This window comes from Conger conger, chromosome 13, assembly GCF_963514075.1.
Source record: "Conger conger chromosome 13, fConCon1.1, whole genome shotgun sequence".
Classification (NCBI taxonomy): domain Eukaryota; kingdom Metazoa; phylum Chordata; class Actinopteri; order Anguilliformes; family Congridae; genus Conger; species Conger conger.
Genome location: NC_083772.1, coordinates 44,416,779 through 44,438,689, shown reverse-complemented (window position 1 = coordinate 44,438,689; position 21,911 = coordinate 44,416,779). Strand labels below are relative to the sequence as shown.

General features: G+C 39.1%; 2 non-coding genes across 2 annotated transcripts; one reads left to right on the top strand and one right to left on the bottom strand.

Moving 5' to 3' along the window:
• Positions 1 to 5,262: 5,262 nt before the first annotated feature.
• trnan-guu (transfer RNA asparagine (anticodon GUU)) lies at positions 5,263 to 5,336 on the bottom strand. Its single transcript has one exon. It is a non-coding gene; the product is annotated as a tRNA-Asn (tRNA).
• A 117-nt stretch (positions 5,337 to 5,453) lies between these two features.
• trnak-cuu (transfer RNA lysine (anticodon CUU)) lies at positions 5,454 to 5,526 on the top strand. The gene has a single exon. It is a non-coding gene; the product is annotated as a tRNA-Lys (tRNA).
• The last annotated feature ends 16,385 nt before the right edge of the window (positions 5,527 to 21,911 follow it).

The window sequence follows — 21,911 nt, the reverse complement described above, 5'->3', positions numbered from 1 at the left end:
TTTTGAAGGGCTATGCAGCCTAAAATGCATTAGTGGGAGAATTAGGGCCACTTATTTATTGTAAAGTGGAAAAAGTTTCTCAGCAAAATGGGTATGTTTTACTGCATGGCCTCCCAATTGCTTAGTGAATAGAATAGTCAATTCCTAGACATCTTTAGAAAAAGATCATTTCTTCAAACTGGTGCAATTTATTTTCTGTGGACCACAAAGTCAGACTCTGGTCTCTTTCCAAAATCTCCACAGACCGACACTGGAGCCACAAATGCAGGAGACTGTAAGACACAGCCAATCAACGGCCAATCAAAGCAATGGTCAGGACATGCGACTTTCCCATGACACTTTATTGGGAGTGGGATGGCCTGTCAATGACCTGTCGATCTGTTTGGAAAAACCAAAACCCAGGATGTGTCATGGGGTGAAGGGATGGCCCAGACTTTCCCCTGCAGATGTACGGCATAATACTGGCAGCAGTGTAACCATTTAGGGACAGATTTAGTAAGCCTTTTGCAACGAGGTGCACATATGACGCTTTCTGCCCAGGAAGCCTGCTTCTTATGTATCAAAGTGCCGTATAGGGCTGGAACTGCAGTATGCGTGCCATCTAGGTGAGTCATCGCAAGATGCGCTTCTCTCCTAAATGCATATGCATTTAAAGGTACAATAGGTGAGATCATTGTGTTAAAATATTGTTACAAGACCACTTTAAATCCCTTCCTAACATTGAAAAAGGCTCACTGACATATTGACTCACCCTCTGCCTGTCCTTAAATTCGGGTTTCAAAATATGTTGTTGACGGGCCGCCACTCTGTACCAAAATATCGTACAGCTGTACAATAATTCAATCTCATTGGTTGAAAATTGGTTCTAATTGCCACAGCCAATGGCATTTCAACGTCAGCATGTTTGCAGAGAAGGGGTTGGATAAACAGTGTTGTGGTTTGAGTGTGTTTGTTGCTACAATTCCTCTCTTGACCAGTAGAAGTCTGAAATTACCAATTGTATCTTTAAGGGTGGATCATGTAAATAATGGGCGGAGATATTATAAGTGTGGCTTATTATCAACATTATCTTGTCCAATGCACTGACAAGGCTTCCAACACACAATGCATTAATACCTGCTTTGGGTACTGTAACTATGGTGGTCTACTTCAAACAGCATGTACCACTGGGCAGGCTGCTGAGGATTCAATTAAATATTCCAAATAATTGATATCCAAATAGATTACTTTCAGAGGAAGGCAGGAGTTGATTCATTTCTAGAAATCAATTAGTTACGTATTTCGTTGCTGAAATATACCAATTTTGTGTCTTGTTACTTTCTAGTCATTAATGCTCTGAAGAAGAAAGACAAGGTGTGACAATGAAATTAATAGTCAGAGAGAAATATCAGCATCCATTTGTTTCAGTCAGTATATATCTCCATATCCTAATTTGAAATATACAGATGTATTACTAAATGTTAAATTTAATAACACATATGTCGGCTTTATTGATGAAGTTGTTTCTCTATCATTATGGGCACTCATTAAATAATAAGTGAAATTCATATTTCACCCCAAAATGAAAATGTCTTAGCTGTTCTCTTATTTCTTTTGCCTAATTGCCTAATGGCAAAATTAATCCATATTGCATAGTAGATTCTGTATTGGTCTTAATATCAAAATCAATGGGAGAATTACAGTAGTGTGCAGTGATGATTAATCACCACCACGTTTGTCTAAAAGGGGTCCTAATATAATACTTCTTTAGACATTTTTGGTGAAAATGTATTGAACAATGCTATGGTAGGCAATGAGAACAAAACAATCATTCCCACAATTACATTGTGGTAAAAGTATGGCTAATAAACAGAAACACTGAACACATCATTTTTTTACAAGAATTTACATACATTTTTATTTTTTGACTTTTGAATGAATGCATGTTTGTTGATGCTAAACAATTTGTTTAAACTGGTCTGAAGCAACATTATTCAGCAAAATTACTTCTGATGGTCAGTTGTTAAGGTAACACAAACTTTGAGCAGTGTCACAGTGTTAAACACGATGGCACGACGGAAGGAGCTCTCTGAGATTGTTCATAGCCGCATTGTAGCCTTACATGATGCGGGTTGGTCACTTGATGAAAATAATCATCTGGTGACATAAAAGTTATGACATGGCCCCTCAAAGTCCAGACCTTAATCCAATTGAGCAAATCTGGGATTTGCTGGATACCAAAATAAATAAATATGTTGTAACATCGAAAGAATCTCTTTGGAATTGAAGGCGGGTGGCCTGTAGCGTAGTGGTTAAGGTAAATGACTGGGACATGCAAGCTCGGTGCTTCTAATTCCGGTGTGGCCCCAATAAGATCTGCACAGGCGTTGGGCCCTTGTGCAAGGCCCTTAACCCTGCATTGATCCAGGGGAAGATTGTCTCCTGCTTAGTCTAATCAACTGTACATAGCTCTAAGAGCATCTGCCAAATGCCAGACTGAATGAATGAATGAATGAATGAATGTAATGGAATGAACTTCAAACCATATGGAATGTTTTAACAAGTGAATAAAAAAAAAAATATGTGAATGATTAAATGCAAAGCAAAAGGTGGCCACACTAGATATTGACTTTATTGACCAAAAGAGCCTATTATTTTTGTTTCACAATATATTGTTATCCGTTTACTTATTTTCATCTACATGAACCAATATTACATTAAATAAATACTTGAATAGTACTTGGTTTCGAATTTATTTATGATCAGTAAGCCCACTAATCCGTCATATTTTCCCCTGAAAATTCACCTGAAATGAACATTTCCTGGCTGTTCTGTTAGAAATTATGCCACTGGTTGTAGCCTACATAAAACCAGTGTGACTGTTAACAAGCAGGGCAGCTAAAATTATTTCAGTAGCCTACATAAACATGCATGGATGCATTTATTCAACCAACCGTTTCCAAATGGCATATTTATTATCAATACATTTGTTCCAGATGTTACAGAGGGAAATAGTTGTTTTTCACTGCGAACACTCGTGATGAATGACATATGAAGTGCCATATAGCATGGGCTATGTTTCACTAATCTACAGAAATGTTTCTGAATTAGCATATGTAATATGCAGCCGACGATAGCCAGGAACATAAAGCTTGGGAACATTGGGATTCTGGGATTAGCCTATGGAGCTGGTCTAACTGGTCAACCAGCTGTTACAAAACCAAGCTCAAGGTATCTTTTTCAGCAGAGGTTGATATTGGCTTGCAAAGCTGGACGGGGACCTAATGTTACAACCGATGAGAAAACAGTGATACGGGCCAGGTCTCATTTAGTTGTAGCCTATCGAGATACAAAGTATGGCTTTGAACTACACACAAATTAAATGACACGAAAAACACTGTAGGATGTGTTCTAATCGTGTGAGAAACCGTACAACGCTTCCAAAAGTTTGTAGAAGAGCACAAAAAAACCTCTTACAATATGAATTATAACATTAATAATATTGTTTTCACTCATTTTTTAAATAAAAACTACCAAACTGATTTCCATGAGATTTTCGGGATTCATTGGAATAGCCCGTTTGCCTTACCAAAAGATTATTCATGTACTGTATATTGGTCCCAGAACGGCGAAACAACGAGGCCTCTGTTCATTTATTTGAATTTATTTGAATTTACTACAAGCAAATCCACCACAATATACTGTTCATTAACATCCCTTCTCTTGTAATTAAAGACACCAAGTCATTACTGCAGTTGAGTTGAACTTTCACATATTCCGATTAGCCTACATGATAATTGGTATACATGATAAACCTACATCAGTTCCTGTCCTGTCAAGATCAGTCAGAGGTCAATCGCACTGGAAGCACTTGCCGGGTGTTAGATTACGCTCACCATGAGAGGTGCAATGAACACATCATTAACCGTTTGCTGTAGCATTCTGGGAGAAAGCTACTGGGCCCAGGTCACAGATAGAGGCTGATAAGCAAAAGGCACAGAGATATGCACAGGGAGTAGCACCAAGCATGGCACTATTTCTTTTTATGTTGTTAAAAAATATCAATTAATTTGGACCACTCACTGTTCATCAGGTCAACTCAAGTTTTTTATTTGATCAAATAGGAGAGACAAATGCGGAGTGTCTCTCCTACCAATAAGCAGAGGCAGAAAAATGCAAAAATGCCATTGCACTCTGTGCTCTGCCAGTGGCTGCCAAACTTGGTCTGGAAGTACCCCTGTGTATGCTGGTTTTTTCTCCTACCCTAATTGCCATTGAATAATTTTAACAACCTGTTAATACTTCTTAATTAGGTGTTTGTAATCTTAAAATGTATTATTTACCTAAAACCACATTATGCCAGAAATAGCTGTCCAATGGCATGAAGAATAAAATGACCACGTTCATATTGTGCTTATTGCTCCATCTTGTAAACAACTGCATAACAAAGATAACCAAAAAATTATTAAATTAATTAAATTAATTAATAGGGTCATAACTAGGTAGTTAAACAGGTGTTTAGTTTCATTTGTATTTTGTGCATTGTGTATTAACACAATGCAGGTTTGCCTTGTTATCACTTGTTTTGCGTTTGAATTCTTTATTAACATATTCACCAGTTAGGAGCCCACTGATTGACTTCAGTCTTTAATTTAATCAGTTAGAAATGATTTACCACTTTTTATGTGATTATTTTGTATGCATTGTTTGTAATATACCACCATAAGCACCATCTGGACATGATCGTTTTATTCTTTATGGTATATCTGACAAAATGTTTTTAAGGTTTAAGAGGGTAAGTAGTCCCTCTAAACATGAAAACACCTCTTCATAAAAATTAATAGCTGGTTCAAATTCGGATTGTAATTGTGGCTGGAACGAAAACCAGCATACACAGGAGTACTCCAGGAACGAGCTTTGGAAGCACTGCTCTAAGCAATTCCGTAAACATCATTATGACACATGATTATGATTTTAATACTTTTCCATATAGATAGTTGTTGTCGGAAAATATAATTCGCAATATTTGTTACAAAATAATACTTCGGATTTTAGTTTTCTATACGATTTCTCCTTGTTTTAATGTAATGTAAAATTAGAGAAACAGGGTTATGAATGTAGGAGTCATTTCACAAGGTTGGGGAAATATATCCGGTACTACACCTGTTTAAAATGTCTCTCGGCGCTCCTGAAACAGCTGTAGGTTTGCGAGACATGGCTCTGTCGCCAACGTTAGGAGACGGTTGTGAAAGTCATGATGGCAAGAAACTGGAGAAAAGCACACGTCCCTGGGTGGGCTCGAACCACCAACCTTTCGGTTAACAGCCGAACGCGCTGGCCGATTGCGCCACAGAGACAGATGGTTGCGGGCTTCTGGTACTTGTGCTGGTCATCAGACCATTCTACGTAAGAAAATCAGGTGACAAGGTGTTGTAACTCTGCCGGGAAGACGGCTTCCTTGAACACTTTCAGCGGCCTGGCTAGCTCAGTCGGTAGAGCATGAGACTCTTAATCTCAGGGTCGTGGGTTCGAGCCCCACGTTGGGCGTTCCGTTTTCTGAACGCACTCTAGACGTGAACAGCCTTGCAGACACAGGGGTTTCTTAAGCAGCTTGGTGGATCTTAATGGTTATGTCTCTTATGCTTAAAGGAGCACTGTCACGCTTTTTTCAGTTGAGATTATTTTAATGAAATGCTTGAATTATGTGTGTAGCCCATTTTAAAATCGCAGTCAGTGTAGCCGTTTCCTAGATATGGGGCAAAACTTATAAGGGCAAACATGTCCAGTGACGGCTTGAATCTCCAGCCTGTGTTTCCCAGAAGGTAGCTGAACATGTTTGCCCTTAGAAGTTTTGCCCCATATTTAGGAAACGGCTACACTGACAGTGATTTAAAAAATGCCTACACACATAATTTAAGCATTTAATCCAAATAAACTCAACTGAAAAGCATTTTCTATCACACTGGTCCAGCAGACACAGAGCGAGCTGGGGACAGACAGCAGAGCTGCCACCCCCCAGCACCAGGGCACTGTGGGACAGCCCTCTGGCTAGCACCCTGCCTGTGTGGCCTCTTCTGCGGCAGACCAGCAGGAGAGGCCCTGGCTCACTGCCATATTGTCTTCTTTTAACTGACTGAAAGTCATTTGAAGTTCTTCAGTTAGAACAGTTTGAATTCTCATTTGGTCTGTCCTTTAGTTTTGCGGCTTTACTAACTGGAAAGAGCTGCCTCCAAATAGTTTTTGTTCACTAGCTATGATTACGTTAAGCAAAACGGAGAGGGCCACGCTTTGGTTTTTGCCTGGGGCCTCCAAATCACTAAAACCACCCCTGCTGATGGCAGAGTATAGGGTGCAACAGAGAAAAAAGGACAGAGAAAGATATTATTTCACTGTTTATACAGAAGCCATTTACAGACCCTACCAACCCTGGCCATAGAAGCTAACATGCTACTGAGCTTTCCATTTCACCCTGCGCATGGGGCACTACAGGGGCACTACAGGGCGGCCTGTAGCGTTGAGGTTAAGGCAGATGACCGGGACCCCCAAGGTTGGTGGTTTGGATCCCGGTGTAGCCGCAATAAGATCTGCACAGCTGTTGGGCCCTTGAGCAAGGCCCTTAACCCTGTATTGCTCCAGGAGGGATTGTCTCCAGCTTAGTGTAATCAACTGTACATTGCTCTGGATAAGAGTGTCTGTCAAATGCCAATAATAAAATGTAACCCTGTTACCCAACAACAATAATCAACAACAGTCTCCCCCATGTTATACATCAATTTCTTATTGGCTTACCTGCACAGCCTTCTGCAATGTCTGCATACATTTACTCATGTGGAACAATGACTGCTGAACACTTCCACACAATTCATGCATTGGTAAAACACAGTAGGTATACAAATTGAGTTGAAACTGAAATAAACCCATTTTTAGAGTTTTTAACAGTAATTTCAGTTGTTACCAGAGACTGACATTTAATTTTTAAAGGTACTTGTGAAGGTACCTAATTTTGCTTGCTAGCTTGCCATGAGCCGACTGTTTTTTATTTAATTAAATGGTGCAAGATCCATTCAAAACATACAAATCACTTTAGGATTATGTTATTAATCATACTGTGCCAATACACAAATTTGAATATTATAGAAACAATCACATACCTTTGAACATGAAGACTGTCGTCTTCCATGTCCTCTCTCAACAGGTTTCTCAAGCTGGCCCAGGACTCATTCATTCATTCATTCATTCAATCATTATCCTAGCCTGCTTATCCTGAGCAGGGTCGCAGGGTCCCAGCATACATTGGGCGAAAGGCAGGAATACACCCTGGACAGGTCGCCAGTCCATTGCAGGGCACACACACCATTCACTCACACACTCATACACTCATGCACTCATGCACTCATGCACTCATGCACTCATGCACTCATGCACTCATGCACTCATGCACTCATGCCCACATACCCACAGGCAATTTAGACTCTCCAATCAGCCTAACCTGCATGTCTTTGGACTGTGGGAGGAAACCGGAGTACCCGGAGGAAACCCACGCAGACACGGGGAGAACATGCAAACTCCGCACAGAGAGGCCCCAGCAGATTTGGATTTGAACCCAGGACCTCCTTGCTGTGAGGCGGCAGTGCTACCCACTGCACCATCCGTGCCACCCTGGCCCAGGACTGGTTAGTGAAATTCCTCAAAAGCCTTGGCATAATGAAACAAAAATATCCAGATTTTGTATGAGAGACTATAAAGTCAAAAAACTTAGTTACCAGTAGTTACCAAATTAACTATTTTCTTGATATAAATGTAAGTGTATTTATGTAAATATATTTATTTGATGGATTGTCCATAAATACTATATATCATTGAATAATTTCTGTAACAGAAGTTACCACTAGTGGGCGTTTGATGGGAAGAGGCTAAACATGTACCATCCCCATTATTTTCGTCCCTGCACCGTGCAGGAGGATAGACAGTTTTGGGTGACTGTCAAAGTTGGAGGTCACCCACGCATTTTGGCTTCCTGCCTGGCGTCATTGTAATTCTCAGGAGGCAGAGGCAGGCGAGAACCATTTAGCAGGACTTTATAGTCATTTTCTGCTAACCCAGATATCACACATTTTTGCAGTCCACCAGTGGAAAGTAAACATTTATACTCTAATTGTAGGCATGTAGACCCTGACTGGGAACTTGAACCACCTATCCGTCTGGCAGCTCATACCCCTTGACCTTTTTTGATGCACTGAAGCACAAAGCAAAAGGTATATAAACATCTTTGTCAGCTTCCTTTCTAGGGCGGGAAACTGAGCGGCCATTCTGGCTCCAGAGCACTAGAAGGCATCAAAGCCGGTCAGTCAGTGCCGATGCTCCCAGGAGATTTTGGCGACACTTCCGCTAATACAGGACATCTTGACCTAGCTCTACGGGAGATACAATCAGAGGCTCGATCAGCTGCACAGAACAGAGGCACTGTGGGGTTCCCACAGGCTGCTGCATTGCTCTAATTGGCTGTTTAATACCGTTCGATTCTGCGTAACCTAAGATGGAGGATGACACACTGTGTTGTTGATGGCTGATTCAACATGACTCGTGTGTACCTGCCTCCCCTGCAATGCCCAACATACGCCCAATAAGACCCCCCTGCACACGTTTGTCTTGTCGAAACAATGAATCAAACAGTTCATGTCAGCCAAGTAAATGAAGAATGCAGAATGCAGAACGCAGACACAATCATATGCTCTTGTTATGTCACTTGCCAAGAAGTTATTCCCCAGATATACAATTATCTCCGTTTTTCTCTGGCCTGGGCACTTTTTAATGAGGGGTGCCAGCAGGAAATGGATTGCCGAGATGGTCATTAGAGGCTACTAATTACAAAAAGGCCTACGTGTTTTTTACAGATATTCAACTCCGCCACTTGTTTTTTACACTGTGTATGGAAACTTGTTCTAATACTGTCACACAGGTCCTTATTCGTTATGTTTCAGTGAACCAATGAAAGATCACTTCAGTCAAACACCTGAGGGGGAATCCTATAACAAACACAATTAAAATTTCCAACCAAATTTGTGTCTCCTGTCACTGTATCGTTGGTCCGAGAAACAGTTTTAAACTACCAGAATCATGGATCCTTGCAGTTAAAAAATATCCTCACAGGCTCCTGACAGCATTAAAACTAATCTAGTGAAAGTCCTTCTCTTCCTTGTAGTGGTTTCACTTGATGTGAAAACAAACTGCAAGGTGAATGGATTATAGCCAGACTTTAATATAAATTTGACAGTTTGCTTTGCTGCATTATAGCTGCTCCATGTCATTTTGAGATTTTAAATACAAGTGCCATTTAGCTTTAGCCATTACAACTTTCCAATGCTGTCACTTCAACATCACCAATGTAACTAAATGGGGAGTAGGGGCTTTCACATTTCATGTTTCTCTTGTAAGTGACATTAAGTGAAAGCTGCAGAAAATACGGTCTGCACAGCTTTAACGTCAAGTGGACCTTTCAGTCTTCACAGTGAATGCCATTTGAATTAAGGACCATGACATTTTCAAAGACAAAAAAATAAATTAAAAATTGAGAATGGAAGCACCATTTCAGTTACAGAGTACATTTTTCAAAACTCTAAACACTTTTTTCAATTGCTTGGATACAAAATACATTAACCAAAAATCATATGATCACTGAACCAAATCACTTGTTCACAATGATTCAACTTTACTTTCAAAGTATTAGCATTTCAAAATGAAATGCACACATTACCTTTGAAAATACTGTCTTTTCATTCATTACAATGCATAACTACCAATGTATCCAACTATTTAAAATGATAAGTAACTGTAACATTACTCCTAAAGCATTCCATGTTTAGATCATGAATGTTTTAGGAGATAGATGTTTATTGACACCAATTACCTTGGAATAGGATCAATTTTACCACATTATCACTGAATGTAATATTGCATCACCATCCTTTGTCACAGGGGATTTAAACCTTTTTTGACACGCACGTTTTGTCATGTCCGTGTCCTTCTATTTATTTTTCCATTTTCTATGCTCTCTCCTCACTCCATTACTCTCTCCTCACTCCTCACTCCTTCTTTTCTCTGTTACATGTCTCCGCCCTTCACTCCCTTCCTGTCATTTATCAATTGCTCTCACCTGGTCCTCATTTTCTGTTCCCCAGCTCCCACACCTGTATTGTTTAGTTCATTTGTTAGTACATTTAAGCCTGTCTTTTTCAGTTCAGTATAGCTTGTTTGTCGGTTTTGTTTCTCCTGCGTTAAGTTCTGTTCTGCTCTAGCCTCTGTTGCATTTATATTATATTATATTATATTATATCATGTTATATTATATTATATTATATTATATTATATTATGACTTCTGGATTTCTATTTTGACCCCGGCCTGGCTCTTTGGACTCTCTTTGGATCATGCTTTCTTTGTACTTTTGCCTGATGGGACTTGACTACCCGGTTTTTGTACCCAGCCTGCATTTTGGATTACGTTCTGTCTGCCCCTTTATCAGCCTGCTTTAGTACACCCTCCATATTGTTGTTAGCCCTGGGTCTGCGAATGGTTCCTTTGCCCCACAATTCTGACACGTTTGAGCTGGTGGTCAGATGACTGATGATTGATTTTACATAGTGGTAAGAGCTGGAGTAAGGATGTGTATCCACCTGCAACAACACAGTGACAATGTCACGTTTCATGTTTGTCATGTCATGTTTTATGTTTAGTTATTGTCTTGGTTATGTTATTGTCATGTCACATTATGTTAGTCTAGTATCACCACGTTTTTAGGTTTCATGTCATGTTATGTTTCATGGTTGGTTATTGTTACGATTTAATTGTTAGTCTTGCCATGTCATGTTATATAGTTTATTGTCATTGTTTTGCAAACTTATGTCACAAGTTATGTTGTACTGTTCATTGATTTAGCATACAGTTTTTCATGTCTTTCTGCAAACCTTGCATTCCTGCTTTCTCTCCCTTGTCTATTTACTAAATCTACTAATGCTAGATCAGGATTGGGTAATACTAACATACTAATCATGTGTTCATGATACCTTACGTTTCTTGTGCATGTCATTTACTAATTTACTAATGCTAGGGAAGGATAGGTTTACGATTACTAATTACCTCGTTAATTTGTCAATCCTCCACACCTGATTTCCATTCTCTTGCTGCTCTCAAGCTAATTGGCTACACCTGTCTACACCTGCATATAAGCTCAGTTTCATGTCATGTCTGTGTGAAATTGTTTGCCTCCTGTTTGTCAGTGCAGGCTCTTGAGCATGTATACCAAGCCATTGTCTACCCATTACGATCCAAGCCTGTTTTTTTGACTATTGTTTATTGACTTCTGTTTTGTTGACCATCGCCTGCCAGTACCACGACTTTGCCTGCTGTTTTTGTGCTTTTGCCCCGCGGAGCAGACTTCGGTTTTGACTCTTGCACCGTCATTGACCCTGAGCCTGCCTACCGTCCGCCTGTACTTCTGCCCCGCTGACAGCTTTCCTGGCTACCGGACCTCCCGCATGGTGTACCGACTATGAGACTGCCTTCTCCCTCGGTACTGCGCTTTGGTTTTCTGGCAGGATATTTACGTGTATGAACATTGCTTGTTTTTGACAACGCTCTCTGGATATTCCCCAAATGAAGCCCTGATGGGACTTTACTACTGTTTCTGAGTCGTGCATTTTGGGTGGAGGCGGGAGGTACTCCAGAGAGGTGGGCTTGTTTCTTGTCTTAGAGGTGGGGGGTTATGTGGTAGAGGAGTGTCTTTCACTGCAGTTCAGGATTTTTTTTTTTTTTTTTTCTCCACTTTTTACCTATCATTTTTTTTCTATGATTAGTTGGAAAAATGCACTTTTTAAAAACTTAATTCAACTCAATTTTTTTTTTTTTGGTGTTCTGATTCCACTGTTTCTACTAATACCTTTATTTAGAACCCCAAAGACCATTGAAACGCGTATCAATTTTTTCATGCTATAGTAAAGTATTGTAAGAACAAAACCGTGAATCTATAGGTATCTTTTGTGTGGGTGATCTAAACAAATGTTCCTATAGTATTTAATGAAAAATTATTAATTTGAACCAATAAGCTTGGAAGTGCAAGATTTCTTCAAAGATATGAATGCACAATGCATGTTTTGAACAGGCAAACAGGCTGTGTTACAAGTGCTCACTAATTTGAGTGTTGTGTCTAAGGTTGTGAAAATTGAGCACAAGGTTGTGCGATTAGGGTCAAAGGTGATTGTAAAAATGTTCTGAAATGTTTTTCCCCCTTGAAGTATATGATGCATCTATGCACATTCATAATCAAAACATAATTACAGTTTTAGGTTGGCAAATTGTTCTTAATGTTGCTGTACGCTGGGACACACGCAGCCTGTAGTGTAGTGGTAAGGTGCATGACTGGGTCCTGCAAGGTCGGTGGTCCGATCCCCAGTGATCAAATCTGCACGGCTGTCGGGCCCTTAACCTTAACCATTACTCCAGGCTGTCATGCTTAGTCTAATCAACTGTAAGAGCTTCAGTCAAACAACATAACGTCATGTAAAACACCAGTGGATATTACAGGCTTAATTTGGTCTCTCTGACTTGCATGAGATTAGAACACCACCCCGAGCTTTGATTCATGAACTGCATACTGTCTATACTAACTGCTGATAATTTAGAAGGCCTTTAAAGGGCAGCTTTGACTAGCTTTGAGTTATTATATAACATTATTTCATTTTGTAATGTGCGGTTCCTGTGCCAAGTTTAGTCTACAGTCAGAGCCTTCAAGATGGTTTATTATTAGCGTGTTACCAAATGCCTCACACCCATAGATTGAGGACGTAAATAATTTTTTTTCTTGTTGCTTACACACATTTTCATGCCACAACATAAACCACAATACCATTAACCGTGCTGAAAAAACAACTCCACAAATCTCTGACGGAATGTCTGTCAAAACCGTATAACCATATAACTGTGTCAAACTTATATACCATACTGCGAATCAATTGGACATTGATTTGCTCAATGAAAAACACTAATATGAATATTTTTACTTATCAGTTGAGATTTGGCATGCATTTTCAGTGTTGTCCATACAACTATGGACAGTATATGATTGTCGAACATTTTAGTGGATATAAGAAACACACCAATAAAATAACAAAATTATGTTTATTTCTCAAAACATTTCAGCCCATCCTGTTAGTTACAAATATTTTATACATTAGACTGAATTATAACTATCATCTAAAAAACAGCAACTGCATGTTGTTTTTTTAGATGAGACATGCCTGTCTTTTGTTCCCGTCTGGCCACAGAACCTCATCCACATCAGAGGTGATGTTTTTCCTGGCCAAGCAGTGGAAAGTATCTCCTGGCATGGCGTAACCAATCCTGGAATGCATCTATAGGAATATCACCACATGCCTGCTCCATTACCTGTAGAAGAGGCATCTGTGTGTGTGTGGATTCTGGTCGTAAACTTTCCATCACCATGCAGAGAAAAGTTATTCAATTGGATTCAGAAATGGTGAATATGGTGGGAGACAAATGGTGGAAAATCTGGGGTGGGCAAGGAACCATGTATGGACCAGAGCAGCCCGGTGAAAACAAATGTTGTCCCAGAATATAACATACTGGGCTGGCTGGCCCATCCATCTGCACTGGTAGAATCATGATGGTGTCCAAAATACGGGCAGTACTATACAAGCCAAGATTGCCATGGTGTTGGATATGTGCTACCCCCCCCCCTCGTACTCTTACTCTCCCTCTACATCTTCATCTGCTGCATTGGCATCCGTTGTTCACCAATACAGGAGAGCACAACTGTGGCCATTTTCTGTCACGCGAAAGTTGTGATTGCTAATTGAAAATGTTTAAACTGGTGAGGAAGTAGTGTGGCCAATTGATAATCTGTATTTAGCATTGTGAATGGTAGTGCTTTCCATGTGAATACAAGAAATTAGATTTATGACAATCGTGCCAAAAGTACAGTTTTTGTGCAAAAAGTGTGATTTAGTATTGTGATCTGAGTGGAAGCAGTGCTTGTATTTTTGCAGAAATGGTACAGGGGTTTGGTACATGAGGGTAAGCTTTTGGTTATTGTGTTTCAAGTCCCTGTGTTAGTGAGTAAGCATTTGAAAAGAACTGTAATATATACATTAATATATCATATCTTCATGAGTGCTTCACAGGCATGGGCCTGATATGTGCATCAAAGAGACCGCGTGGGTTTGGCACAATCGAGCTCCTTGTTCACTTGCTCTTATTGCTTTCTCCAAAGGCAGTAACAATACGCTGATCAAAGACCTGTGGTTGTAGAGCACTAATCCCTCCACAATAAGCATATGTACGCTTTAATCATCGCGCTCAGACTCCAGGGCCGCCATCCAATGTGTTATTGAAGTGATGTGAAGAAACTTCACAAGATTCTTGAGGGGGCTCATCATGTCATAAGAGTCCAGAGCAGTCATCATATTATAGTGCTTACAGTTCTTTTCAAAGGTTTACAAACCAACAGAGGGACTTGACACAGTGACCAAAACCTTATACTCATATACCAAACCCCAAAAATCCAAGCACATTCTATGCTTTCCACACAACCACAATTCAAAATCACACTTTTAGCAAAACTTTACAAACAATTCCATACTTTTGCCACAATTCTAATAAATTTAATTTCTTGTATTCACATGGAAAGCACTACTATTCAAAATGCTGAATGCAAATTACCAATTGGCCACATTATCTCACCAGTTTAAACACTTTCAATTAGCGGTCACAACTTACACATGAATAAAAGTGTGTTGTTATGTGTAAAGTTTTCTTTTAACGTTAGACGTTATATGGAAATATATGGAATGTCATAAAATGTTGTATTCTGTGGAGTTTTTCCAGCATGGTTAATGATATTGTAGTTTTTCTTTAGAGTTTTGAAAACAATTGGAAAAAAAACCTGTAAACTCATCTTCAGCTTCATTTATCTGGCTTGATAATTGACTTGATAATTCATTTATCAGTCATCCATCTTCGGATCTAATCACAGTCCAATAGATCATAGAGGAAGAGGCAAGAGCTTTTTTATTCCAAGTGTGGGTGTCTTATGATACTTCCGCCATACCACTGTAAAATTACATGGGGAATATGTAAACATGGTCTTCAATAAAGACCGTAATAAGTAGTATTAAGAGTCTTAGTGTTGGGAAAACATAACAACCTAATCCCACACCAGTCCTTCTTGGATAGAATTGGACAACCCTGCTTAAATGCAATAATGAGCCCCGTCAAAAATAATAGCCAAACTGTGTAGACCTGGGCTTTAAAATGCCTGGCCAATACCTTGAAGAAGACTCACGCAGCATGTGTTGGACATATGGTTGAATGTTTCCCCTTTGTGTGTAAACACTTGCAATCACACATTAATGAATCATCTTTGACAATTGCTCTCAGCTCTACCTCCTTTGAAAGTCCTTCCAAAGAGATCTGTCTCAGATGAGTTTCACCCCATAAATCAAACACTTAGAAGCAGACAGTTCTTCTCAAGGACGACTTGTACAACCCTCCATCCCCCACTGGCTCGTTCTTTCTCTATCTTTGTCTGCCATATGGGTTACAATTCTCCAATTTGCATGCACTGTCACTCAAGCGCGTCCTTTTTTTCTTTTATTAGCAAGTTGGCAGAATCATTTTGACCTCGAGGCCATCTCCAAGTGGATTATGTAAATTGACAGTCATTAGATCTATATGCTACTTCATCATCATCTTTCACTGCATTGTATATTGAGGATTTGTGGTTGTTACAGGTCGAGCTACACGTGTATTTGCAACCATACACCTCCTGACCTGATGACCGACAGTAGAAAGTGTGCTTCGCACCATGTTATTTTATTCACATGAATTGCATTTTCTCTGCTGAAATGAATTGTACATATGTGCCTTTGCACTAAAGACGACCATGAGAGAGGTATTCAATTCTGCTGAATGATTGAGAAAAGGCTGATGTCTCCTAAAAAATATATACATACATCAGTGACAATTCTTAGTTGAAATTTAAGAGTGAAAATGGTTTGGAAATTAAACAAACCGGCATATGTTGGACATTACAACATTAAAGCTTTAATTAGTCACACCACCTCTGAACCTAGTGACTGTTAAAGTAGATGTTTTATGGATCAGATTAGACCACAGTTTTCTTATCTTATTGCTATCACAGCTAGCACACGCTAGTCTGCAATGGAGCTACAACGCTACCAACGGCTAGACAGAATGATCTTCTGGGGGTGTAGTTCAGAATCAGGGTGTAGACATGTTTAGTGTGTAAACAAGGAGATAAATCATCCATAGTATGCTTTTAAGGGGTCAACGCAGGTTTATGAAACTCATTAAATCAAACAGTTGTAAATATTACACGATATACTGAGACCAATTATGTTGAATACTATTTTAGGGAGGTGTCAAGGGGATAGTGTCAATAGGATCAAGTTGTGGGTTTCATGAGAGACAGGATCAAACTGATTGAACTGTTTTCATAACAGAGCCACATGCATCATGAGCAAGAGGTGAAATGTGAAATCTGTCTTTAATAGGGGCTACAGTCTTGAGGATATTTAAGAAGGTGGCCATTAATAGATTAAGCAAATCCTTTGTATTCATGTAAAGAGAGGCAGCCTCAGTAGGTATTGGCAACAGTATGGCAGTCGAAGGGTTAATTGAGCAAGTGCAACAATAAATAATGTAGGGTCTAAACAAGGCAAATTTGGCATCAAACACAACAGCTTTACAATAAATTCAGACAGGAAAACATCGCAAATGTCAACATTACAAACGGGAAGGCCGAATAAAAAGCACAAAACGATGTGTGTGACCGTGCTCGTGCATAGGGCCATTAGCCGACTGAACGCGATGGAATGACTCACCGAGCTGTGAGAACTCTTTAACCCCTTTAGTCGCACAGGACCAGAGTGGGCTTAGTTGCATTGACTCATATTGTCATGGTGAAATATTCAATCGATCTGGTCACAGGATATACCATTTGAAAGTGATAACATCCACTGGTCCATCTAAATTAACTATATTGTGATGCCATTGTTTTAATTACAATGGCTCCTTATTTCTTAACCGTGCGGCGGCCTGTAGCGTAGTGGTTAAGGTAAATGACTGGGACACACAAGGTCCGGTGGTTGTAATCCCGGTGTAGCCACAATAAGATTCACACAGCCACTGGGCCCTCCAGGGGAGGATTGTCTCCTGCTTAGTCTAATCAACTGTATGTCGCTCTGGATAAGAGTGTCTGCCAAATGCCAATAATATAATGTAATGTAATGTAATGTAGGGTGGCAAAACAAGCATGGGAGATCATCGTCTCTGCATCATGGAAATACACCGGTGACACAAATAAAACCATGATGGTTTTTAATTCCACAAACAGGCTAACTCAGAGAAACATTAACAAAATGTTCACTTAGAATTTTGACAGAGATTTGCTATTCGGTCGTACCTCTGTTAGATAATGTCTGAACTACACTTGCATGCAAAATACGAAAATCGGCAGCCTCTTAATGTGCTGTTCCAATTAATCCTGAAAATGTCCTGAAAATCAGTTTGGGAGTTTTTATTAAAAAGATCAGTGAAAATATTAGCATTTTCGTGAGAGTTTTTTTTCCGCTCTTTTACAAACTCTTTAAAGCGTTGTACAGTTTCTCACTCAAATAGAACACTACTTTTAAACAGACTAGTGCCTTTTCCTAAAAGCAGGTTGGTGCTACAGTTGTTATTATAATTGATACTTTCTGTTAGCCAGTGACTCTATAATGTAAGGCATGGTGCAACTGCAAGCCACGCACGTCACAGAACATATGATTCTACATTGCCAGAGCCATATGGAGCCAAAATGGCGGAACAGAAGTGATGTCACTCCAGCAAAGAACTTTAAGCATTTTGTTACTATATGTACTTAAAATGTACCAATTAATTTGAAATATACACATGTATTTCTAAATGGTATATTAACTTTATTAAATATTTATATTAGTGTTAACTTGATCATAATTAATTCCTTCTTAAGATTAAGTTCATACTGCATATTTAGTAATTGTCTTAGACTTCAAATTAATTTTAGATTAAGTTTAAAGGTCCTATCTGTACAGTCCTATCTCAAACCAATTTCACTTCTTCAAAGATTTAATGACGCAGATGGGAAACACAATAAAACAGCCCTTGAGCAGAAAAAGCACAGATCCCATCAAATAAAAAAGTATTTTAGCCCCTAAAACAGCACAAGCATGTGGGTAAAACATCCTCACTCTAGAATGTGCGGAAATTACTTCTCATTATTACTTCTGCCACTACATTTAATTTTGTCACAATCCTTACTTAGTGTTTGCACAGTTGTGGAACAGAACTCAAACGAAAACTAGGAGAATGCGTTTTAATAAAACTCCTATCTCGGTGTAGCGCCTCCTTTGGGTAGACAATGTTCGGTGCATATAGCAGACCCATTAGCACAGCTACAGCATGCGGGTAGGCAGAATGATCTGATCCTCAAGCACCACCGAGATGTCGAGAAGATCCTCCCCTTCTTTTACCAGGAGGATGCCCTTGCCATGCTGTCCTCAGTGTCTGTGGCTTTCCCAAAGACTTCCCAAAAAAATGTATAACTATAATCATTTTGTAATTGTCTCAGAGAAAACAAGAACATGTTTCACCACCGGTGTCCCGTTGGTGTGGTGTATGATAGGGAAGGGTAAGTTGTGGGATTAGTGGGTTTGTACATTTGAGAGCGGTGCTAGAGGAAATGTTATAAGGTAACACTGATAGGGTGAATAAAATGGGGACTGGCTGCCAGCCACACAGCTGGACATTCACAGCAGGCCACCTTTTGTATATTCCTGGCCATAACACAGTCAAAAGGCACATTGCGTGATCTGGCTGTTTTGCATGCTTATGTGGAAACATATTGGGAGAAATACATTTTGAAGTGGTTGTTTTGCACGTATATGTTTGCTTCAACAGAATAATGATAAAAATATAAATTGGGGCAGGACTTGAAATGATCTTCTTAGCCAAACTGTTGCTGTCAGGCAACATTACGCGTGTGTGTATGTGTATACGAGTTATGCAGTCAAGTTATGCTAAGCTAACATGTTATGCTAACATGGAAACCGAGTCAGTGAATGCACAAAAACATCTCGTCTAAGTCTGGGCAAGTCAGAAAAAAGGTATAATTCCCAAAATGTTTTTCTTTAATAACAGGTCTGACCACCATTTAACAATCAATGGATCAACTAAATTCATGTTCAACAACCAACAGTCTGTTCACTCTCTCAAAACGGTACTCTGAATGTAATTATAAGAATGAGTGACAGTGTGACAATGAGAAAGAGAAATTGTGCAAGAAAGAGTAAGAGTCTGAGGTAGTGAGGTTGCTGCAGTAACAGTATAATTACAATGACTAATTGTGATTGTATTGTTTTATTATTGTTCTATTAGTACTACTATAACTGCTACAACGACGAAAGCTTATATCAATGCTACTATGTGTTAGTATCAGTAGTTGTATAAGTTGAAAGTGTAAAATCACCATTGACATTGCACCTAAAATGTAAAAGTAAAGCAAATTACATCTCACATGCCAGGATTTCTAGTGTAATATTATCAGCTGTGGCATCGGCCAAAATGTATCATTGACCGATACTTTGGTGCATTCCTAAGCTAAAATACTAACTTCATTGGGGCATAATCCATATTTAAGTGATGCTCTTTTTTATCCACTTCAACAGTGCTTTTTGAAAGTTCACCAGCTAAACTACCAATTTCATGAAATTAATTAATTACTTCCTGTGTAGCTGACTTTGATACATGCAAGACTGCATGCATGCGTAGAAGCAAAGATACAAGTTTTGCCTTACTTTTTTCACCATTGTCATTGCCATGTTCAACGTCAACATCTTGTCATCATCTGACTGGAAGTCTACACAATTTATATCCGCTGATTGAGTGTTAGTATCTAAAACAGGATCTTCTCAGTGTTAATTTTCTTTTGGTGGGCCAAGAAGAAGCTCTGCTTTAAAATCTTGTTAAAAGTTGGACTTTTGTGTGATGTAAAACTGGACTTAACACTTGATTTAAAAGCACAACGATTATATAGGCAAATTACAGTTTCCTTATTTCTCAAATGTGTGCTAAGATGATGGAAGTATAGCTTCACGTCTGCAGGTTCTTCAGTCACATAAATGGCATCTAATTCTCAAGTTCACCGGTTTACTGATGCTAAATCCACGTTGTCTCACATGTCTTGGACTGGATTTTTAGCGTTCAGGTATTCTTCGACTATTTCTTGTGATGTAAGTGCAAAACTTATATATTCGTCTCATTCAAAAGAAGCCTAATGTAGCCTCTCCGACCAGGACCTAAAAAAGAAAAGCTCATGTCAGTATAATTGCAAAGGTGAATACATCTTACAACCTCCTTACAAGAAAATCAATTTACAAAATGTGCATGTAATGAATAAATGAATTTTCCACAATGTTAGCGAACTATCGCGAACATATTCAAACTTTTTTTTCTGTTAGCCACGGACGTTAGCTCGCAATTCAAAAATGGGTTGAATTTCCTGTCTTTTTTTGGAGTTTGCCAACCATTATGACATTATCTCTCACTTCTTTTTTTAGTTGAATTGTCCAATAGTGCTTGTACATAGGAATGGTATTAACTAGAGCAGGGCTGGGCAAGGCACGCCATAGCGGATTTCAGACCAACTTTTGTTCTATATTCTTTAATTAGCCCAAGCATTTACATTATGTGTCATTTTAGCCACAGCATTTTATTGTTGTCTAATTTAGGAGTGAATTGTTTATGATGCATAAGGCTTATTAGCTGATTGGGCCAGTGGTAGCAAATTCATGCATATATACCGGCCCTCCAGGACTGGAGTTGCCCATTCCAGATCTAGAGATTCCAGATATGCTGGTTTTCTTTCCAACATAAATGCAGTTACTGAAGTGGAGAGTGAAGCATTTCATGCTTTCAGGTAGACATTTTTAAGGCATAATAAGACATGCTCATGCTCTTAATGATATGGTATGTCAGGAACAGATACACAATTAATATTCTATGTTAATCTATTGACCTTTAATCAATTTTCAGACAGCTAATGTTTTGAGTGTGTTTAATGTGCTGTATGAAATGGTTCCTTTGGAAAGATGTGGTAGCCTATTGCTTAACTAATAGACCTACATTTGAAATCAGTGAGCAATTGGTCATTGAAGTCGTTAAAGAAATCATTTGTGGAAAATTAGGTCTAATGAAAAATTTCAGCACAAATGTATGGAACATGTGATTGGTTGGAAGGAAAAAGAGCTACGATACTGGTCTTACACGGTTCGCAAAGTGAGATGAATTGTGAAATAAAGTGCCACCAGAGACATATTCAGGGGTATGTTTATCTAGTAGAACTCAATTTATAAAGGAGCCACGAGCTTTGTCTCCTTTCCTGAGTGTGTTTTTCTTTTGTGTTTTTGTTAATCGGTTTATTAGATTATTCCTGTTCCCGCGTCTTGTTTAGTTATTCGTTTCACCTGTTTCGCTTGTCACTATTGTTTTCATGATCATGTTCTTTGTGCCTCTTATTGTTCACCTGTGCTTTTGTGTACTTAAGTTCCCTGTTCTCAGCCTTTCAGCATTTGGTTTTGCATCACGGTTGCCTCAGCTGTAATTTCTAATTGTCTAAGTATCGTGTTAAGTTTATGAATTCGCTTTTATTCCAATCTCGATGGCTGCTCTCAGCCAATGGCATTAAGAACCTTGGCGTATTTTTTTTATTTTTTTTAATTTTATTTTATTTTTTTCTTTCTCGCCATGATGACTGACAGGTCGACTGGATGCGTCTACACCTCCTTATATGGCAATCATTGTCTATTCATGGGCGGGGATTTA